The sequence below is a fragment of the Saccopteryx leptura genome, chromosome 4 (genome assembly GCF_036850995.1).
Source record: "Saccopteryx leptura isolate mSacLep1 chromosome 4, mSacLep1_pri_phased_curated, whole genome shotgun sequence".
Lineage (NCBI taxonomy): Eukaryota > Metazoa > Chordata > Mammalia > Chiroptera > Emballonuridae > Saccopteryx > Saccopteryx leptura.
The window spans coordinates 171,683,473-171,707,095 of NC_089506.1; the positions used below are offsets into that span (position 1 = coordinate 171,683,473).

A 23,623-nucleotide genomic window follows, 5' to 3' on the forward strand; every position below is an offset into this window, starting at 1 on the left:
CATTGGGGGATGGGCAGTGCAGGTATATGTGGTCTGTGAAATTGCAAATTACCTTCCTGCTTGGAAAGGGCCATTGTTTTCCTAATGTTTGCTGGAGGAGAGATTTTCATGCCAGAAAGTTTTGAAAAGAGAGAGACAAGAAGGAGAAGAGGCAAAAAGAAGCCATAACCAGGATCTAGCTTCAGGATAGAAACTCTCAACACTTTTTATCTTTTCTACCACAGTGAATAAGAAGAAAATTTCTAAAGGGTAAGTTTAAAGTGGAAAATGTACTTTATGTTTAGCTGGATGATAGAAGTTAGATAAAGAATAACAAGGAAGAGCCTCAAGCTACTTTCTCTTTGCATGAAAATCTCCACTGGGTATAGTGGTACCTTGAGATACGAGCAGACCAACATACGATTTTTTTTTTTAAGATATGACCTGTGACTCAGTCCATATCTTTGTTCGAGATCCGAGGGAAATTCCAAGATATGAGTTGTGATTTGGGAAGCTGCCGCTAGTTGGTGCGTTGGTGCACGGTTCCAGTATTGGCAGCACAACACCAGCATCTCATTCTTTCTCATGTGTTACCCACAGAATCAAGTCGAATCTCATATGCTGTACTCATTCTTGCATCATTTTTGCATTTTTTACTAACTTTTTCTGTGTGCTATCATGGGGCTGAAGGAAGTGAGTGTAAAGGACAGTGGTGAGAAGAAGAAGAGAATGATGTCGATAGAAGTAAAGCAAGAAATAATAGAAAAATATGAGCCTGGTGTATGAGTGATTGAAGTGGCAAGGCTGTACAACTGCAATACATCTACAATTTGTACCATCCTTAAACAAAAGGATGCCATCAAAAATGCAAATCCAGCAAAAGGAAGTACAGTTCTGTCCCAATTAAGGACAAATATCCATGAAGAAATGGAGAAGCTTCTGCTGGTGTGGGTGAAAGAGAAAGAGCTGGCAGGAGACACCGTGATGGAGACTGTAATATGCGAAAAGGCATGTATTATTTATGGTGACTTGAAGAAGAAAGAACCATCAACCTCAAAAGAGGCAGTAGAAGATATGTTTAAGGCAAGTCACAGCTGGTTTGAAAATTTCAAGAAGAGATCTGGCATCCACTCAGTGGTGAGGCATAGTGAAGCTTCAAGTGCTGACATTAAGGCAGCTGAGGAGTACATTGCATGTTTTACTGCACTTATCGCAAAGAAAGGCTACATCCCCCAAAAAGTGTTCAACTGTGATGAAACAGAATTGTTTTGGAAAAAATGCCCAGAGGACTTTCATCCCTGCAGAGGAGAAGAAGCTGCCAGGCCATAAACTCACGAAGGACTGTCTGACCCTTGCGTTGTGTGCAAATGCTAGCAGTGACTGTATAGTAAAGCCACTGCTAGTGTATCATTCCGAAAATCCTCGAGCCTTTAAGACTCACAAGATTCTTAAAGAAAAACTGCAGGTTATATGGTGTGCCAATGCTAGGGCATGGGTTACGTAGCAGTTTTTTTTAAATGGGTAAATCTCGTCTTTGGTCCTGCAGTGAAGAAATATCTTCAAGAAAATAAACTCCTGATGAAAGCATTACTAATCTTTGATAATGCTCCAGCCCACCCACCTGGTCTTGAAGATGACATTCTCGATGAGTTCACATTCATGAAAGTCCTCTACCTCCCACCAAACATGACTTCAATCTTGCAACCTATGGATCAGCAGGTCATTTCCAACTTTAAAAAGCTTTACACAAAGCACTTGTTCCGCCACTGCTTTGAGTTGATGGAGAATATAATTCTAACCCCTCAAAAGTTTTAGAAAGATCACTACAACATCATGATATGTTTACACATTATTGACTTGGCATGGCAAGAGGTTACAAGAAGAATCTTGAACTCGGCATGGAAAAAGTTATGGTCTGATGTTGTTGCAGAAAGGGACTTCGAAAGATTCAAACCAGAGACGGAGACCAAGGTAGAAGTGTTGGAGGAGATTGTGTCCCTCAGAAAGGTGATGGGTCTGGAGGTAGATGAGGTGACGTAAACGAGCTCATCGAGGAACATGAGGAGGAACTCTCAACTGAGGAGTTGAAGGAGCTACAGATGATGCAACATACGGAGCTTCTGCAAGAGATTAGTAGTGAGGAGGAGGTAGTCAGAGGAAGTGATTTCTACAAGTGAAATTAAAGACATACTGGCAATGTGGGAGAAGCTTTCAAGTTTCATTGAAAAGAAACACCCAGAGAAAGTTTCAACTGGTTGTGCTTCAGCACTTTTTAATGACATTTGTTTGTCACATTTCCATAACATTTTAAAAGGCAGGCAAAAGCAAACCTCTTTGGATAGATTTTTATTCAAAAGTCCTGCAAGTGAAAGTCCCAAAAGTGCAGCCAAAAAGGCAAAAACAGGTGATGATTAAATGAAAAATATGTAATGTCAAGCTTAGGTTAAGTTTAAAGTTAAGAAAGTGCACTTTTTTTTACAATTAAGTTATTGTGGTTTCATTTTAAGTAAAGAAAGTGCAGTTTTAGTTTTGTTTAAAGTAAAGAAAATGTAGCTTTAGTTTACATTTAGTGTTAAGAAAGTGCAGTTTTAGTTTACATGTCTACAGTGCCTGCATCCCTTCTTTCCTCCCTCCTCCTCTGCCATTCACCTCCATTAGCCACACTCGTCTGTCTCCAAGGTAAGAATACAGTACTAAATAACACTTTTTTCTTTTATTTATATATTTTGTTATGCATTCGTAAAGTATACATGTGTGTTTCTTAATAAAAACATGTCTTTTTTATAATTTAAGATGGTTTAGGGATGTTTCACAGGGCTGGAATGGATTAAATCTATTTCAGATATTTTAAATGGGAGAAATTTGTTTGATATTTGAGTTGACAGACTTACGAACTCAGTTATAGAATGAACTAAACTCGTATCTCAAGGTACCACTGTATTTCTGTATTGATCAGTTTCTTTTTTTAATTAATTTTAATGGGGTGACATTGATAAATCAGGGTACATCTGTTCAGAGAAAACATCTCTAGTTATTTTGACATTTGATTATGCTGTAATTCCATCACCCAAAGTAGAATTGTCTTCCCTCACCTTCTAACTGGTTTTCTTTGTGCCCCAAACCTACCCAAATCCGCTTCCTCTCCTCCCTCCTATCCTGTAACCTTTACACTGTTGTGCATGTCTCTGAGTCTCACTTTTATGTCCTACCTATGTATGGAATCATATAGTTCTTAGTTTATTCTGATTTACTTACTTTGCTCAGTATAATGTTATCAAGGTCCATCCATGTTGTTGTAAATGATCCGATGTCATCATTTCTTATAGCTGAGTAGTATTCCATGGTATTTACAGTGTGTCCGTAAAGTCATGGTGCACTTTTGACCAGTCACAGGAAAGCAACAAAAGACAATAGAAATGTGAAATCTGCACCAAATAAAAGGAAAACTCTCCCAGTTTCATACCTATTCAGTGAAGTTCGATGTGGGCTTATGCACAGATTTTTAGGGCTCCTTAGGTAGCTATCCCATATAGCCTCTACAGACTTGTCACTGACTGATGGCCTACCAGAACGGGGTTTCTCCACCAAACTGCCGGTTTCCTTCAACTGCTTATCCCGCCGAGTAATGTTATTCCTATGTGGTGGTGCTTTGTTATAAACACGCCGATATTCACATTGCACTTTGGTCACGGATTCAAATTTAGCGAGCCTCAGAACACACTAAACTTTCCTCTGTACCATCCACATCTCGACTGGCATGGCCATGGGCTGCTCCGCTGTATACACGGTGTTACGTCATCATCTGCACATACACACATGTTGCCACATCATCCTACAGAAACTGGGAAGGTTTTCCTTTTATTTGGTGCAGATTTCACATTTCTAATGTCTTTTGTTGCTTTTCTGTGACAGGTAAAAAGTGCACCATGGTTTTACAGACACACTGTATGTACCAAAGCTTTTTAATCCACTCGTCCTCTGATGGACACTTGGGCTGTTTCCAGATCTTCACTATTATGAACAATGCTGCCATAAACATGGGGGTGCATTTCTCCTTCTGGAACAGTTCTATGGTGTTCTTGGGGTATATTCCTAAAAGTGGGATAGCTGGGTCAAAAGGCAGTTTGATTTTTAATTTCTTGAGGAATCTCCATACTGTTTTCCAGAGTGGCTGCACCAGTTGGCATTTTCACCAGCAGTACAGGAGGGTTCCCTTTTCTCCACATCCTCGCCAGCACTTATTCTGTGTTATTTTGTTGATGAGTGCCATTCTGACTGGTGTGAGATGATATCTCATTGTGGTTTTAATTTGCATTTCTCTAATGATTAGTGATGTTGAGCATTTTTTCATATGCCTATTGGCCATCTGTATGTCCTCTTTGGAGAAGTGTCTATTCATTTCTTTTGCCCATTTTTTGATTGGATTGTTTATCTTCCTGGTGTTGAGTTTTACAAGTTCTTTATAAATTTTGGTTATTAACCCCTTATCAAACATTTTGTCAAATATCTTCTCCCATTATGTAGTTTGTCTTTATATTCTGTTCTTACTGTCTTTAGCTGCACAAAACCTTTTTAGTTTGATATAGTCCCATTTGTTTTTCCTGTCTTTTATTTCACTTGCCTGTGGAGATAAATCGGCAAATATATTGGTGCAAGAGATGTCAGAGAGCTTACTTCCTATGTTTTCTTCTAAGATTCTTATGGTTATACGGCTTACATTTAAGTCTTTTATCCATTTTGAGTTTATTTTTGTGAATGGTGTAAGTTGGTGGTCTAGTTTCATTTTTTTGCAGGTAGCTGTTCAATTTTCCCAACACCTTTTGTTGAAGAGGCTGTCTTTACTCCAATGTATGCTCTTACCTCCTTTGTCAAATATCAGTTGTCCATAAAAGTGTGGGTTTATTTCTGGGTTCTCTGTTCTTTTTCATTGATATGTACGTCTGTTCTTATGCCAGTACCAGGCTGTTTTGAGTACAATGGCCTTGTAGTATAACTTGATATCCAGAAGTGTGATACCTCCCACTTTATTCTTCCTTTTCATGATTGCTGAGGCTATTCGTGTTCTCCTTTGGTTCTATATAAATTTTTGGAATATGTATTCTATATCTTTGTAGTAAGTCATTGGTTTTTTAATTGGTATTGCATTGAATTTACAGATTGCTTTGGGTAATATGACATTTTAATGATGTTTATTCTTCCTAACCATGAGCACGATATATGCTTCCACTTGTTTGTATCTTCCCTGATTTCTTTTATCAATGTTTTATAATTTCCCAAATACAAGTCTTTAATCTCCCTGGTTAAATTTATTCCTAAGTACTTTATTTTTTTGGTTGCAATGGTGAAAGGGATTGCTTCCTTAGTTTCTCTTTCTGACAGTTCATTGTTAGTGTATAAAAATGCCTCTGATTTCTGAGTATTAATTTTATATCCTGCTACTTTATTAGGTCCAGTAGTTTTTTCACTGAGACTTTAGGGTTTTCTATATACAATATCATATCATCTGTAAATAATGATAGTTTTACTTCTTCTGTTCCAATTTGGATGCCTTTTATTTCTTCCTCTAGTGTGATTGCTGTACCTAGGACTTCCAGAACTATGTTGAATAAGAGTGGTGAAAGGGGGCACCCCTGCCTTGTTCCTGATCCTAAGGGGATTCCTTTTAATTTTGCCCACTGAGTATGATGTTGGCTGTGGGTTTGTCATAGGTGGCTTTTATCATGTTGAGGTATGTTCCCTGTATTCCCACTTTGCTGAGAATTTTGATCATGAATGGGTGCTGGAATTTACCAGATGCTTTTTCTACATCTATTGAAATTATCATATGGTTTTTCTCCTTCCTTTTGTTTATGTGATGAATCACATTGATTGATTTGCAAATATTGTACCAGCCTTGCCTCCCCAGAATAAATCCCACTTGATCATGGTGTATGATTTTTTTCATATATTGTTGGATCCGGTTTGCTAATATTTTATTGAGGATTTTAGCATCTAAATTCATCAGGGATATTGGCCTATAATTTTCTTTCTTTGTGTTGTCTTTGCCTGGTTTTGGAATCAGAATTATGCTTGCCTCAAAAAAGGAGCTTGGAAGTCTTCCTTTCTCTTGAATTTTTTGAAATAGCTTGAGAAGGATAGGAGTTAGTTCTTTGAATATTTGGTAGAATTTACTTGTGAAGCTATCAGGCCCACGACTTTTCTTTTTTGGGAATTTTTTGATAACTGTTTCGATCTCATTTGTTCTAATTGTTCTGTTTAGGTTTTCTGATTCTTCCAGACTAATTTTTGGAAGATTATATGTTTCAAGGAATATGTCCATTTCATCTAGGTTGTCTAGTTTTTGGTATACAATTTGTCATAGTATATATTTTCTTACAATATTTTGTATTTCTGTTGTGTCAGTTGCTATTTCTCCACTCTCATTTCTAATTTTATTTATTTGAGTTCTCTCTCTTTTTTCCTTGGTGAGTCTGGATAACAGTTCATAGATCTTGTTTACCTTTTCAAAGACCCAGCCCCTGGTTTCATTGATCCTCTCTATTGTTTCTTTAGCCTCTATGTCATTTATTTCTTCTCTGATCATTATTATTTCCTTCCTTCTACTACCTCTGGGCTTTAGTTGCTGTTCTTTTTCTAGTTCTTTTAGATGCAGCATCAAGTTATTTATTTGGGCTTTTCTAGCTTCTTAAAGTATGCCTGTAATGCTGTGAACTCCCCTCTCATGACTGTTTTTGCTGTGTCCCATAAATTTTGAGTTAATGTTGCTCATTATCGTTCATTTCTAGGAATTTTTTTATTTCTTTTTTGATCTTATTGTTAACTTATTCATCATTTAATAACATGCTATTTATTTTCCAAGTGTTTGAGTATTTTTCAGTTTTTCTGTGTGGTTTATTTCTAGTTTCATGCCATTGTGATCAGAGAAAGTGCTCAATATGATTTCAGTCTTCTTAAATTTGTTGAGAGCTCTTTTGTGCTCTAACATGTGGTCTATCCTAGAGAATGTACCATGAGCACTTGAAAAGAATGTATATTCTGCTGCTTTAGGGTGAAAGGTTCTGAAGAAATCTATTCAATCAAGTTGATCTAGTGTGTCTTTTAAGTCTGCTGTTTCTTTGTTAATTTTCTTTCTTGAGGATCTATCTAGTGATGTTAGTGTGGGTTATTGAAATCTTCTACTATTATAGTATTGCTGTTGACCTAGCCCTTTAAATCCATCAAAGTTTGCTTTATATATTTAGGTGCTCCTATATTAGGTACGTAGATATTTTTAACCTTTATATCTTCCTGTTGAATTGGTCCCTTTATCATTATGTAGTGACCTTCTTTATCTCTTACTATAGCCTTTGTTTTAAAGTCCATTTTGTCTAATATAAGTATTGCCACATCAGCTTTTTTTCATTTCCATTTGCGTGAAATATTTTTTTTTTATCCTTTTATCTTTAGTCTATGTGCATCTTTTGTTTTAAGGTGTGTCTCTTGTAGACAGCATATGTATGGGTCCTGTTTTCTTATCCACGCAGCTACCCTGTCTTTTGATTGGATCATTTAATACATTTACATATAAGTTATTATTGATATTTAGTTGTTTATTGCCATTTTATTCTTTTAAACTGAATTCCTCTTTTGCTATATTCTTTTCCCCCTTATATCTATTTACACCAGGCCCCTTAGCATTTCTTGCAGCATTGGTTTGGTTTTAGTGAATCCTTGAGATTTTTTTTGTCTGGAAAGCTTTTTATTTCTCCTTCAATTTTAAATGATAGCCTTGCTGGATAAAGTAGTCTTGGTAGTAGGCTCTTGTTCTGCATTACTTTGAATATTTCTTGCCATTCCCTTCTGGCCTCAAGTGTTTCTGTTGAGTAGTCAGAAGTCATCCTTATGGGGGCTCCTTTGTAGGTGATATCCTTTTTCTCTTTAGCAGCTTTTAATATTTTCTTTTTATCACTTATTTTTGGTATTTTAATTATGATGTGTCTTGGTGTAGATTTTTTTGGGTTTCTCTTTAATGGAATTCTCTGTGCTTCTTGATCTTGTGAGATGTTTTCCTGCCTTAATTTAAGGAACTTTTCAGCTATGATATGTTTGAACAAAGTCTCTATCCCTTGTGTTTTTTCTTCTTCTCAAGGAACCCCTATGATGCGGATGTTATTTCTCTTCATGTTGTTACAGCGCTCTCTTAGAGTTTCCTCAGACTTTTTGAATCTCTTTTTTTTTTCTGCTCTGCTTTCGTGCCTTCATTTATCTTGTCCTCTAACTCACTGATTTGATTCTCAGCTTTATTCATCCTGCTTTTAATTCCTTCCACTGTGTTCTTCATTTCTGACATTGTATTTGTCAATTCTGACTGATTATTTTTTTGTTATTTCAATGTCCTTTTATATATTTGCTATCTCTTTATTTAGGTTATCATAATGACCATTTATTGTTGTTCTAAGATCTTTGAGCATCCTAACTATCATTATTTTAAACTCTGCACCTGCTAATTTGGTTATATCTGACTCATTCAGGTCTTTTTCTGGGGATTTCTCTTGATTCATTTGTGTTGCATTTCTCTGCCCTCTCATTTTGTCTGTGTAAAAGAAGGTTTTGGCTACTGGAGTTCACTGGGTGTGGCTTCTGTGTTCCTAGGTGTGGTCTGTCTGCAGGTTCGCCACCCCCTCTGCTGTTGCTTCCTAGGATGTTAGGGTATGGGCATTGCCAGTGCCAGCCACTGGGGCTGTTGCTGTGGTTTCCACCTCTCCTTCACTAGAGTGGCTGTGATCACATGCTTGGTTGTATAAGCCTCAGTGGCCTTGCCTTCACCCTGACCCCATGGGTTTGGCCCTGAGGGTAGTGGTGAGCACCTATGCTCAGCTGCAGGTCTCCACCTGATTCTGGGCTTTTGCCCTGCCCCTGCAGGAGGAGCCCACTCATGGGATGGCTGCAAGTCTTGGCTCCACGGGCCAGGTGGGGCTGCATACCCACCCTCAGTCACAGGACTCTGCCTGTTCTGGACTTTCACTCCATCCCCATGGGAGGAGCTGGCTCCCACAACAGGCCACAAGGTTCAGTTTCGCAGACTGGGCAAGGCTGTGCTCCTGAGCCCTTGCTCAAGGGTGGGTCTCCACCCCTTCTGTTGCTCCTGTCCTTCCCCCACAGGCTGGATTGCAGGTGGCCCGCAGCTGTGTTTGACCTCTTTCACACATCCCCTCTTCCTCAGCTTGCCAAGACCGAGCTCACACATGGGCCTCAGTTGTGGCTAGCCAGCTTCCACCTTTGCCAACAGAACTGCGCTTCCTTGTCCCGCCGCTGCCCACCCTCGGGCGAGCCCTCAGCTATGTGGGTTGGGGCACTGCAGCTCAGACCCTAAGACTCACTACTGTAGTCCTGAAAGCTCCCTCTTTCTAAGCGACTCTGCTCTAAGTACTGCAGGAGAGCTTGTTTGGCTGGTGTCCTGCTTCCCTTTGCTGGTATTGCTGTTTTCAGGGAAAATATTCACTTCAGATTTTGGGAGTGACTCGTCCCAGGGGTTAGTGTGTCTCTCAAAGTGTTTCTCCCGTGCCTCCTAGATTACACTCTCTTTCTGCTACTCCAGTTCTGTCCTCTCTTCTTGTCCCCCTGGAACCCCAGGTGATTGGTTGTGAGAGAGGGTTTTCTGCGCAGTCCCTTTAAGAAGAATCCTGGGTCTGAGAAATCAGTCTCTTTCTCACAAACAGTATCCCGACTTGTTTCCAGCTAAATACTGTCCATATGCCTCTTCTAGGATCTGGGGCTTCAGGCTGGGGCTTTGTTCCTGTGACTCAGGACCCTCCTCTCTCTGCTAAACTCACTTCCCGCCATGTGAGTCTCTCCTGGCTGCCGTTCGCTCCGGGGAGCTGGACAGCCCTCTCTGCATTTCTGCTTTTCCTGCCAGTCTCAGTGTGGCTTCTTCAGTGTTCCTTGGTTGAAGAGTCCTCTTAGTTTAGTCCAAAGTTTGTTTTTCCAGATGATGGTTCTTAAAATTATTTTGTAATCCACTTTGGTTCTGGGAGGTGGAAGTTGGTACGTCCGCCTACTCTTTCACCATCTTGTCTCTTCCTACCTACATTTATTCTTGTAAGCACTTTGCTGTGCTGCTTCTTCACTGGCATGAAATATCTGTATTGATCATATCTGAATCCTGTGCCTCTGTAAGAGGTAAAATGGTAAAGAAGAATTGTTATAACATCATCAACTAAAAGTCACCTGTAGCCTTCTTGTTTTAGTTTTTTTTTCTTTTCTTCACCTTTATGTTAGAAAGTAGATGTAAATTTTCCTTGGAGCATTTCTGTTTGGGCCAAAATTTTTCATCAGTTTTTATTACCTATGGTAAGACTAAAAATAAACAACTTTTAAGGATCTGCCACCTATAATAGGAAGCATTTTTATTAACTCGCCTTCTAAGTAAGCTATACTCAAGGACAAATGTAACATTTAGTTCTTTTATTTTTAAATTGCGGTATAATTGTCATATAACATTTGTTTAAGGTATACAGAATGATTCTGTATCAGTTATTTTTAATTTTAATGTAGAACTCAGTTATTTTATTGAAAAGAACATTAAGTTTGGTCTGATGAATTTACTTCAACTGGAATGCTATTTTTGGCTATGTTTTTCAAATGTTCCTGATTTAGAGACTCACTTCTTTTAAACCAATAACTTTCCATCTCTCTCTTAAGTATGATATTACTATACCTAGAAAAGAAAAATGGTTTGAAATTTCAACAATATGTGAAAAAAATGAAAACCAGGACGTAACTTATTTTCTCAGTTTTTGTGTAAGAAAGGAGAACTACACTTTATGTGGTATTTGTTTTGGGCTAACATAGAAGATACTTGACCATTAGCACATGGCTTTGTAATAAAAGATAATAATAAATACTCAATTGATTTGATTCAGTTTTGAAATTTTGAGAAAATTTAGGCTGGTGGATCTCAGTGTCCCTAAAACCAGTATTTGTGGACTTCCTAGGACAGAGTTTCTCAAAGTGTGGTTTAAGGACCATGTGAACCAGAATCATCTGACGTCCTGTGTAAAAGATAAGCTTCCGAGTTTCATTCCAGATTTTTTTAAAAATGAAATAATAGGGATGTTATCAATAAATACAGAAAAAAAGTTGATAAAATCCAACACCCATTTGTACTAAAGCTCTCAGTAAACTAGAAATAGAATTTGCATCAATTTGATAAATGACATCTATAAAGTTCTACACCTATTTAAAAATCTAGCCTGACCAGGTGGTGGTGCAGTGAGTAGAGCATCAAACTGGGACACGAAGGACCCAGGTTCAAAACCCCAAGGTTGCTTGAGAGCGAGCTTAAGAGCTTAAAGGTGGGGTCACTGGCTTGAGTATGGGATCATAGACATGACCCCATGGTCACTGGCTTGAAACCCAACATCACTGACCTGAGTTCAAAGTCACTGGCTTGAGCAAGGGGTCACTTGCTCTGCTGTAGCCCCCCAGTAAAGGCACATATGAGAAAGCAATCAATGAACAACTGAGATGCCACAGCAAAGAACTGATGATTCTCATCTCTCGTCCTTCCTGTCTGTCCCTATCTGTCTCTCTCTGACTTTCTCTTTTTCTCTGTCAAAAATAAATAAATAAATAAATAAACAAATATAAAAAATCTGTCTCATACTTAATGGTGAGAAACTGAAAACTTTCCCACTGAGATCAGGAACAAAAAAATGATGTCTTCTGTCACTACTATTTTTCAACATCATACTAGAAGTTCTAACTAATGCAATAAGAAAAGAAAAGGAAGTAAAAGATATACAAAATGGTAAACAAAACAAAACAAAACTTTGTTCACAGATGACATGATTGTCTATGTAGAAAATTCAAAAGAATTGACAAACAAAGTTCCTGAAACTAGCAAACAATTACAACAATTTTTCAGGGTACAAATTTAATATATAAAAGTAAATTACTTTCCAGTATACCATCAGTGAACAAATAGAATTTGAAATTAAAAACACAATACCATGTATATTAGCTCCCCTTAAAATACCTAAGTATAAATATAACAAAATATGTACAAGTAACATGAAGGAAACTGTAAAACTATAATATAAGACCTCAAAGAATAAATAGATAGTCCATGATCATGGATAGGAAGAGTCAATATTGGTAAGAGGTTAGTTTTTCCCATCTTGGTTTATGGATTCATTGCAATCCCAATCAAATTTCAAGCTAGTTATTTTGTGGATATTGACAAACTTATTCTAAAGTTTTATCAAGAGGCAAAAGATCCAGAATTGTGAACACAATAGTGAAGAACAGAGGACTAAACTACTCTACTTTATGACTTACTATAAAACTGTAGTGATCAAGACTTTGTGATATTGATGAAAGAACAAATAGATTTGTGGAATAGAAAAGAGAGCCCAATAGTAGCCCTCATAAATATAATGAACTGATCTTTGACAAAAACTGAAAAGGCAAAATAATAGATAAAAGATAGTCTTTTCAACAAATGGTACTAGAACTGGACATCCATATGCCAAAAAATGAATCTAGACACAGAACTTACTCCTTTAACAAAAATTAACTCAAAATAGATCACAGATATAAATTTAAAATGTAAAACTATATAATTCCAAGAAGATAACATAAACAAAATCTAGATGACCTTGAATTTGGCTATGGCTTTTTAGATATAATACCAAAGGCACAATCCATAAAGAAAGAATTGATAAGCTGGACTTTAATGAAATTAAAATTTTTTGCTCTGGAAAATTTCTTCTCTATACTGTTGAAAGAATATAAAGATAAATATTTTCAAAAGACATAATGGATAAATGACTATTATCCAAAATCTATTAAGAGCTCTTAAAACACAGCCATAAGAAACCAACCTGACTACAAAATGGGCTAAAGACCATAACAGGCACCTCACCAAAGATGTACAAATGACAAACACATGAAAAGATGCTTCACATCACATGTCATCAAGGAAATGCAAATTAAATCAACAATAAGATACCACTGCAAACTTATTGCAATGGCCAAAATTCAGAACACTAACAATACCAAAAGCTGGTGAGAATGTGAAATGAGAAGCTCTCATTCTGCTGGTTGGAATACAAAATAGTACAGTCACCTTGGAAGGTTGTTAATCTTACAAACTAAATCTATAAAATATTTTTGAGTAACTCCTGATTTAGGAAATAATACATTAGAAATATATATTTAAAACTTCTAATTAAAATACTATTTTAATTGATGCATTGACCACCTTCCTAAACATCTCTGACATAACAACATCAGACAAAATATTTTAAAATTTCTACTTAAAGCACCTAGATGCTACATCACTACAACAGTGAGCAAAAGAAAAGCGGGAAAAATTTTTGTTTAAGAAGAGGAACTCAAACTTAATGAGAGATGCCCAATAAACTCAGGAAGTGGGTAAACTATCATTTAAAGAAATGCAAATACTAAGATAATCTTTCAAAACATATTTTTAAAATAAGTATCTTTGAAATTCTAAAAGGACAAAGAATCATTCATAATACAAGAAAAAAAATCATGAAGTATAGACAGACATGTTTTATAGAACAGGGAAAACAAAAAAGAACCAATTAAAAATTCTGGAATTAAATACAATGGCTATTTTTAAATTAAAAGATGGACATAACTAAAGAGATAATTAGTAAATTAGAGGACCCAGAACAAAATACTAAGAGCATTTTTGTTGTTGTTGTTAAGTAAAATTAGATCTGGATCAGGAAATAGATTGAAAAGTTCTAGCATATGCCTAACAAATGTTCTAAAAAACATTTTTTTAAAGTATAAAAATGGGAAAGAGGCTATATTTGAAGAAATGATAATCTTCTACATTGAGGAAAGACATAAATTCTTAGACAGATAGTGACCAAAGTGGTGAATATGTGAAGTAATATCCTATATACAGTATAGTGACACCACCATCCTATATGACATTTGCATGTAAAATATAAAATAGTGCCCTCCAACAGATGCAGTCTTTTAATTTCATGATTTGAGTGACTGTCCCTTGGCTGTACCCCACAGCTTGCTCCCTTAGCCATAGTCTTTAGTACAGGGCAAGAATTGCAGAACTGTACATGATGTGACCCTAGGTAAAAAATGAGAGAATCTAATTAGGATTTGGTTTACAGATTTCTTACAAACTTGTAACAATTACACTGAGTTTATCCTTTTCCCCCAATTTTAATACTTAAAGGCAATAGAATAAAATCTTTAAATGCTGAGGGAAAAGGAATCATAACCTGAGGTTCTATATAAGACTGTATTATTATTCAAGAATAAGTATAGATAAAGTTTTGAACAAACAAAGCCTAATAGAATTTACTTCTTACAGATTCTTGCCAAGAGAACTATAAAAAGATGGACTTCAGCAAAAGAAAAAGTGAATCCAAGGAATGGAGTGGGATATAAACAGTAGCGGTGAGTAAAAATATTAGTAAAATACGTGCATTCAAGTCATATACAAAACATGGTGATTTCATTGAAAAAATTGTTAAAGTTAAGTCAGCTGAATTTACTTCAGTCAGATTCCCTTCTCTGCCTATGGTTTCGTATTTTTAGTATTTTTAGTGCAGGAACTCACTCTTATTCAGCTATTAGCTGCTGTTTCTCTCACTAGCTGACCATCATTCTACTAAGAAAAGATAAAATGGTTGGAATTTGAATGATGTAGGAAAAAGAACAGAAGGTAACTTTTTATTTGTCTTTGTAATCCCTGGGAAGTCTGACCTTATGTTTAATAAAGTGACTACCATTGTAAGGGATGCTCAAAAATATTTCTTAAGGTAATTAATATTTTCTTAATTAAATTTTAAGAATTTCTGATGAGAGACAGCATTTTGGTGGGATACATAGAATTATTAATAGATCATTGGTTTCTTCTTACCAGAAGACAGTTATGAAAATGAAGCAGCTTAACAACTTGTTATAATGTCTACATTTTTAAGAATTTATAGCAAGCTTCAAAGAATAACTTTTGGGAAGGCAGTTTTCTATGGAATTTTTTAGGTGCTTGAATAAATTAATCTTAGGTTTTAAAAATTACTCAGTTTTCTCCCAACAAAAAAAAATGGTTCTTGGTTTGAAAGTTGAAACATATTTTTAAACTTAAAGTTCTTAGTGAAATTTTCTTTCAGAATGTCACCCAGATATTTTTATGTGGAACAGAGAGACATAAGTTCTTCACCTTCACTCACTTTAACCTAGAAGCAATATTTGTGTTGAAGCTGCTTTGCTACTCTAGTAATTAATTTAGGGCATTCTCAAAGATGGCTTGGCAGTTCCATTCTTGTGCTAAAATCATCATCTTGGCAGAATAATGGTTATTCTCTTACACTTTTGCTCCACACACCCAGCTTGCCAGTCAGTAGTTGGGTACATTTATGGTACTGGTGCTAATTGTCAAGGTGCTTTAGTTAATTCTGTAATTTTCTTAGAAAGAAATGGCTTTTGTCCATATTCTCATAGTTGCCAAGTCTGAGTGAGACATTAATGTGAAAACGCAGACTTTTCATGAAGCGAGTGGTCCTGGTCTCAAAATATCTACTTAGTACTTTCTGGCAAGTCCACTATGAAAAAGTCAAAGTCTAATATTTGCTTTTTTGTTTTTGATCTGGAGTTATTGATTATTAAACTAGTTATGTGGCTACCTGCTGAGGGTGAACTGCCACAAGGAGTATATGTTTGGATTCAGATGTTTAATTTCTGAGGGCAGCAGGATGAATGCCAGGGCTCAGAACCACAGAGGTTTCTTCTGCCTTTCCTGCCTTCAGTCTTTCAGTCTACCAACAGCTGTGAGCATGCACTGGTTTTCTACAAAAAGAAAACATAAACCTAGTAAATATCTAATCATTTCTGCTCCCTTTTGCCACACATTTGAAAGAAGATGTATAATTTGGGTCAACAGTTAAATTAATGTAAATACCTAGGCATCCCCTGGCTAGTTGGCTCAGCAGTGGAGCGCTGGCCCAGCGTTTGGGAGTCCCTGGTTCGATTCCCAGCCAGGGAACACAGGAGAAGCTCCCATCTGTTTCCTCATCCTTCCTCCTCTCCTTTCTCTCTATCTCTCTCTTTCCCTCCTGCAGCCAAGGCTCCACTGGAGCAAAGTTGGCCTGGATGCTGAGGATGGCTACATGGCCTCCACCTCAAGTGCTAGAATGGCTCTGATTGCAATGAGGCAACACCCCAGAGGGGCCAAGCATCACCTCCTGGTGGACATGCCGGGTAGATCTTGGTTGGGTGCATTTGGGAGCCTCTCTGCCTCCCCCCCCCACACACACACCCCATCCCCGCTATGGAAAAAAAAGCCTACGCAGAATTATATTTCAGTTAATAGCATCTATTGTTTGACATTAGCACTTTCCCAGGCTTAGACAAAAGTAACTCATGATTTGTCTACTGAAGGGAAAAGATTTCCATAAACATCTTTGGAGAATTCTGGTGCTTTGGGGCTTCAGAAAAACTTGTTTTGAGAAAAATCTCAAGGAAATGCTTTTATTTACCCTTTCAAAATTATCTTGAACTAATTGCTTTGAAATTATGAGAGAGAAGGGACTCATGTCTATTTTCCTTTAACTATTTCTTTAAATATTTCAATAAAACATATGAAGAGTCTATAGTAGTTTGCACATGTAAGAAAATATCAATGGTCACTTTGACAGTAAGGCAGAAGCCACGCGAGGCTCTTGAAGATAGCCATGATGGGTAGGGAAGTATATTATTCAGATGCCACTTAGGAGACAGAAACCACAGAAATTTTAAGAGAATTATTAATAAAGAATTGTCAACCAGGAGTTGAAAATCTGTAAAAGGAAGCAGTATGGTTTCATGGAACAGCCCTAGGGCTAAGAGGATAAAGGGAAGAGGTTAGAATATTAAAACTTAGAAGCTTGGATGAGGGACTCAGTGCTTGGGACTCAAATTTCTGGGGCGCTGTGTTAGTGCTACAGAAATGCCACAAGGTGCTGCGCAAGACTGGTAAGTTAACCTCTGGGAAGGGGCACCACTTGGCTGCAGGGTGTCCTGTGAGGGGCCACAGTGATGTTGGTTCTGCCAGCACTGGGAAAAATCTAACTGGAATTAACTGCATTGCTAGAACAAACAGCCACTGGCAGGGTGTGTCTTTGTTGGGTGATGTTGAAAGTAACAGGAATCAAAACACGACCAGGAAATAACCTACTAGCAAAATACATCTCTCTCCTGTCTACTCTCTCTAGTGCACCCTATTGCCAAAGCATAAAAGTTATCTAGCTGGCAAACAACTGCTGTGCAGAGCCCCAGTCTCAGAATCATCAAAAGTGAAGAAAGAAAAGTAGATCTGAAGCTAAGAGATGATAGTTTAATGTCAGCAGAAGAAAAACACAAAACCAATAAAGCTGATGTAGTTTGCTTGCCTTTTGTATGATTATTTCATGAGGATTATAGTCAATATTTTTTGCTTTTGTATTTTGGGTAAAAGTAGCCATTTTTTTTTAGAAAATATTTTTGTTGCTCAATTAGCTCAATGAAGAGTGAAAAGAAAGTCACTGAATAAAGATAGTTGGCTGAAAAAATGCTTGTGTTTCCCCAAATCTCTTCAAATGGCTGAAAAGGTAATTTTTAAAATAACCTTAATTATAAAACAATAATAATTCATGAGAGAAAGAAAGCAGATGAGTTTGATTCATTCAGAACAACACCGCAGACCAGGCACAAATGGAGAGCGCACATCACTGCAGGCATAGGAACGTTTCGCAGGGAGTGCGACCCCAAAGTCCGTGAATGTGAGAAGCCGTTGAGGCTTCTGGAACATGTAATAGTGTGATTTCTTTCTGAGGAGAAGAACCAGTCTCCAGTGGCGCTGGGCAGTGAGCTGTAGCAACTGGCCGTTATTATAAAGTGGTGATTCTGTGGAGGCTGGGAGACCAAAGAGGTAGTCCCTTGTGTGACTCATGACCTCTGGGAGGAGTGTGGAGCAGGAGCAGAACACTAGCTACAAACTCACTCACTGATAAAACAAGCCCTGTGTCTTCCCACAATCCCCTGAGGGAAGCTATTCAAGAAAGGATCAGGCATCTCAAAGAGTCAGACATTGGCTGGAATACAGAGAGGACCAGAGAACTGAGGACTGCCTGAAGAAATCTATCACTGTGAAAGAGAGGCAGTAAATTCACCAGATAATTTACACCTAAAAATTGAGTTATCTGAATGAATGAAAATAGTGGAAGAAACTACAATTGATATTACAGGGATGATATAGCATCTATTTTCAAAGGCCATTACTGGAAGAAAAATAAATTTCTGGTAACTATAAATCATTAGTAATTTTTAAATGATCTTAATTATAAAATAATAATTCATGACAGGAAAAAAGCAGATGGTTAAAAAAAGCAGATGAGGCTGCATTTTGTTTTTTGAGTAAGTGATATGGTGTTTTTGGGATATATTCCTATAAGTGGGATGGCTGGGTCAAAAGACAGGCCAAGTGTCCATCAGTGGATAAGTGGATTAAAAACTGTGGTACATATATACAATAGAATACTATGGGGCCATGAAAAAGAAGGAAATATTACCTTTTGCAACAACATGGATGGACCAGGAAACTATTATTTAAGTGAAATAAGCCAGGGAGAGAAAGAAAAATATCATATGACCTCACTCATTTGAGGAATCCAATGTAAACTGAGGAATGGGATTAAACCTGAAGGGAAGGGGGAGGGAGCAGTTGGAAGGGGGGTAAGGGAAATGTTGAGGGGTATATGGGAATGTGGGGGAGAGGTGATGCATTTAAGGAGACACTAGAATCTATGTAAATGCAATAAATAAATAAATAAATAAATAAATAGCAGGTGAAATTGATTCATACAGAACAACATGGATTAACAACAGTACTTCACCAATTTAAATGTCTTGGTAGAAATTTCAATATCATTAGTTAACTTAATGACAGAGTTAGATACAGCTAAAGAATGAATTAAAAGGTCAAAGTTTCCTTCAATATAGTGAACAAAAACAACAGACATTAAAAATGGCTACTGTAAAAGGTGTTTTAAAAATTTGTTACATGGAAGATGGGTCCAGAATGTTCAATATATCTGTCTTCTAAGCATTCCAAGCACATAGGATTGAGAAGATGAAATGGAAGAAATACTCAAATAAGTTATTTATAAAACATTTCAAAGTGAAGTACAACACTAGTTCAAAGGGTCCTCCAAGTGGCCAGTGCATTAAATAATAAAAGACACAATCTTCTCCTGTCTTCATTGTTAAACCCCTAACATATAAAACAGTACTTGGTCCATAGTAGGTGTTCAATGAATATTTATTGAATAAATGAAGCTAAACATAAAATGGTAAATTTTGACAACATCATGGATTAAGAAAAAAAAAGTCTTAAATTTCTAAAAACGAAAATAAAGACAAGTGAGAATTAGGTTTGGATTAGACTTAATAAGACATTCTAAGTAGGACAAAATTTAAGATACTAAAGACTTTTCTTTTTTTGACAGAGACAAAGAGAGGGACATATAGGGACAGACAGATAGGAAAAGAGAGAGATGAAAAGCATCAAGTTTTTGTTGCGGCAGCTTAGTTGTTCATTGATTGCTTTCTCACATGTGCCTTGACCCCGGAGGCTACAGCAGAACAAGTGACCCCTTGCTCAAGCCAACGACCTTGGGCTCAAGCCAGCGACCTTTGGGCTCAAGCCAGTGACTCTGTGCTCAAGCCAGCAACCTTGGGGTTTTGAACCTGGGCTCTCTGTGTCCCGGTTCGATGCTCTATCCACAGTGCCACTGCCTGGTCAGGCTCTAAGGACCTTGATATTGAACCTAATATTTTTATAACTAGTCACATAAATACTTAAGGGTGAGTTTAAAATAAGATATTAACAAGTATGTTAAGATTCAGAAATATAATCATCTACAAACCCTCTGTAAAAAACACACAAACAAAAAAACTGAGGGTTTAAACTTGCCCTGGCTATACAGAAACAATTGAAGAAGGACATAGACTGGCAAGCAAGTAAATCAATAGAGCAAGTAGTCAAGTCCATATAATTATGCTTTATTAAAAAAATAAAGACAATCTGGGACTAAAATTCCCAAATACCTCACCTAAAAAAATTTGGGTCAGGGGATGGGTAAGAATGCAGTGAGGATTATACATTAGAAGTAAGAAAAAGTCCTGTTTTTTTCAGTAGGTTTCTATACAAATACATTTAAATTTTGGAAAAATATGTTTTAACATAAGGGAAACTATAGATGAAATGTACCAAAGTACAAAGAACAATTTTTTAGAGTATTTTATTTTTAATAATGTTGGATCAAATGATATGTGCATTTAAATTTTTATTTTTTTATTTTTTAATGACGGTTGACATTCAGTATTATATTAGTTTCAGGTGTTCATCATAGTAAGTAGTTAGATACTTCTATAACTTATAAAGTCGGCCCTGGCCAGTTGGCTCAGTGCTAGAGCATTGCTCAGAGTGTAGATGTCCTGGGTTTAATTCCCAGTCAGGGCACACAGGAGAAATGCCCATCTGCTTGTCCACCCTTCCCCCTCTTGCTTTTCTCTATCTCTCCCTCTCTCTCTCTCTCTCTCTCTCTCTCTCTCTCTCTCTGCACCCCTGAAGCCATGGCTTGATTGGCGTGAATTGACCTCAGACATTGAGGATGGCTCCATGGCTTCTGCCTCAAGTACTAAGAAGAGCTCTATTGCTGAGCAACAGAGCAACACCCCAGATAGGCAGAGCATCACCCCCTAGTGGGCTTACTGGGTAGATCCTGGTCAGGGTACATGCAGGAGTTTGTTTCTCTGCCTCCCCTCCTCTCACTAAATTAAAAAACAAAAACAAAAACTTACAGTCATCTCCCCAATAAGTCTAGTTCCCATCTGACTCCATACATAGTTATCACAATATTGCTGACTATATTCCTTGTGCTGTACTTTACATCCCCATGATTATTTTATAACTGCCAATTTGTACTTTTTAATCCCTTTACCTTTTTTACTCTGCTCCCATCTGGCAACTGTAAATTTGTTCTCTTTATGAATTTGTTTCTGTTTTGTTTCTTTATTTTGTTTTTTATATTCCACATATAAATGAAGTCATATGGTATTTCTCTTTCTCTATATCTAATATGGCATTTCTCTTTCTCTGTATCTAACTTATGCCACTTAGTATATTACTCTCTAGGTCCATATATGCTGTTGCAAATGGTAAGATTTCATCCTGTTTTATGGCAAAGTAATATTCCATTGTATATATGCACCAGTTCTTTATCCAGTATCTATCGATGGGTACTTAGGATACTTCCATATTTTTACTATTGTAAATAATGCTGCAATGTTTAGAACGGTGGATATATCTTTTTAAATTAGTGTTTTGGATTTCTCTGTATAAATACCCAGAAGTATGACTGATACGGTAGTTTTAGAAGTTTTGAGGAACCTCCATACTGATTTCTATATTGGCTGCTTCAATTTGCAATACCACTAACAATATACAAGGCTTTCCTTTTCTTCATATTTTTAACAGCCAACATTTGTTACTTTTTGATTTATTGACAATAGTTTGACCTTATATAACCTTGTGTTTGATATGTAAGTTCCTGAAGTTTTTTCAAATATTATCAATGTATAAAAAGATTTTTTTAAAAAATTCTATATGTTATTATTTGATTTAGGAGATGAAGATAAGGGAGAAACAGTTAAATGTGTGTACTTCTTAAAAGCAAAGCAAATATAATCTTGTTTTGTTCAGATTTAATTGTAGGAAAAAGTCTGTTACCAGAAAGATAGAAGCAATTGGACCTTTGAAAATACATGACAATAGAGGGATGATGGGACAGTGAAATAAGCCCCCATTTTTTAGCAGAAACTAGGGTTGGGGGCGGAGGATGAAAGAAGACTGAGCCTTGGAGAAGAACTTGGACTTGTACTGGATACATCCTCACAGGTGGAGCATATCTCACAAAATCTTTTCTCTTTTTGCTTGGACTGAGTGTCAGGTATTTTTGAATACCAAATGGTTCTAAACACATGGACATAAAATTGGAAAATGTCTCAAACAATAGGAATGAAAGAGTTTGACTTAAAAAAAGAGATTATACTTCTTTCAAGATAGATTGGCAATTAGTTTTGTCCTTTACATGTATTTATTTCTAAAGGAGAATTATGAACGGTAAGTGTAGAGCTAAAGTAGAAGTCTTCATTCCTGAGAGATATTGACAATGGTAGACTGCGGGTGAAGTGGTAACCTTACTTTAAAGTTGCCTGGGGAAGCTGTTCTATTCTTTGAAATTCAGTTTCTTTATGTGACAGTAGATGACACTATGATCTGTTATGCTGATAATAATCACCATGGTGAAATTTTTTAGACTTTTACTTCTAATATTTCTCTAAATCAAGTGTAAATTAAGTTTGTCAGTTATGATTTAAAAACTGTGATGGCCAATTAAGAGAAAATTTAGGCTAAGTGGGTTGGCTGGATTTTGTGTAATTAAGAAAGGTGAATCCTTCAGAGTCCTGTCTATCACTGGATGGTTTAATCACTTATCTGCTTTTCCAGTTTCTGCCATCCCATGAAACACTTTGTTTTGCTATGAAAACCTTCTACTTGGCATTACAGATAGATTGTAGAATAATTGGATTCAAGGCCATAAGTATCTGAGTTGGCAAAAATAAGTTTAAATGAATTTAGTGCAGAGTATTAAATTCATATAAAAATTGCAGTTTTAATCCACTGATTTCAACTGTTTTTTTACTTTTAAGACCTGTGATAGCCCAAAGATAAATAATTCTGCAGAAACTGTAGGAGTTATAGTATCTTTATGTTCCACTGCAAATCTGTGATTTGGCCATACATTTTATTGTTCTGAGTTGAAATAAAACATGGCACATGGAAGTAAATTATTAAGGTGAGAGGCTTCACTGAATAGAGAAATGATGGTCTAGTCTGTGTTGAAAATAGGATCAGAACATGTCATCAATCCTATTTACTCTACAAGTTATTATATTAAATTTAATTCTAAAGTAGTATAATAAAAATTTATAAAATTAATGGTCCATCTTAAATCATGCAGTCTTCTCTTCCTTTATAAATTATAAAAATTGCATTAAAACATAATAGCCATCAAAATCTTTTCAAATTTGCATATTGGCTTCCAGACCATGTCTATTCTTATAATATCCTATTTATAGCAGGGCTTTTTATGTGTTCATGAGGATGCATAAGTATATTCACAATAGGAATGTGTCACAATAAATCAGTCTTAACCAAAAGTTTCTCCAAATCTTTATTATCTTTATGATCTCATTTGTTAAAAATTTTAATTAAAAAATTATCTTCTCTAGATTACAAGTCCTGTGTTTTCTTTTAACCCTGTGGTGTCACATAGTTTTATCTTATAACAAAATTTTAATAAATTGACAATAAAGTCTAAGAATACTGTGTTCAGAAGGATTCTGAGTCCTCATTTTCTTGCTGATGAGTTATTTGCAATGCTGCTAATGGAAAAAGAGGTTCTTTTGAAGAAGAAAATGGTTATTATTGATGTTCAGAGGTCTGTTGGGGTTTTTTTTTATCTTCTATTTAATATTTTACCAGATAACAAAAATAATTCAGTCTCCTGCCTTTTAAAACTGA

The 23,623-nt window shown here is 36.4% G+C and overlaps 1 protein-coding gene across 2 annotated transcripts in view; it reads left to right on the forward strand.

Moving 5' to 3' along the window:
- Window positions 1-23,623, forward strand: part of KCNN2 (potassium calcium-activated channel subfamily N member 2) — a 543,720-nt gene that overhangs the window by 165,685 nt on the left and 354,412 nt on the right. For both annotated transcript variants that reach the window (XM_066382032.1, XM_066382033.1), the window contains one exon: window positions 14,330-14,415. The gene's annotated coding sequence lies outside the window, so the exon portion shown is untranslated. The remainder of the gene's footprint in view (window positions 1-14,329; window positions 14,416-23,623) is intronic.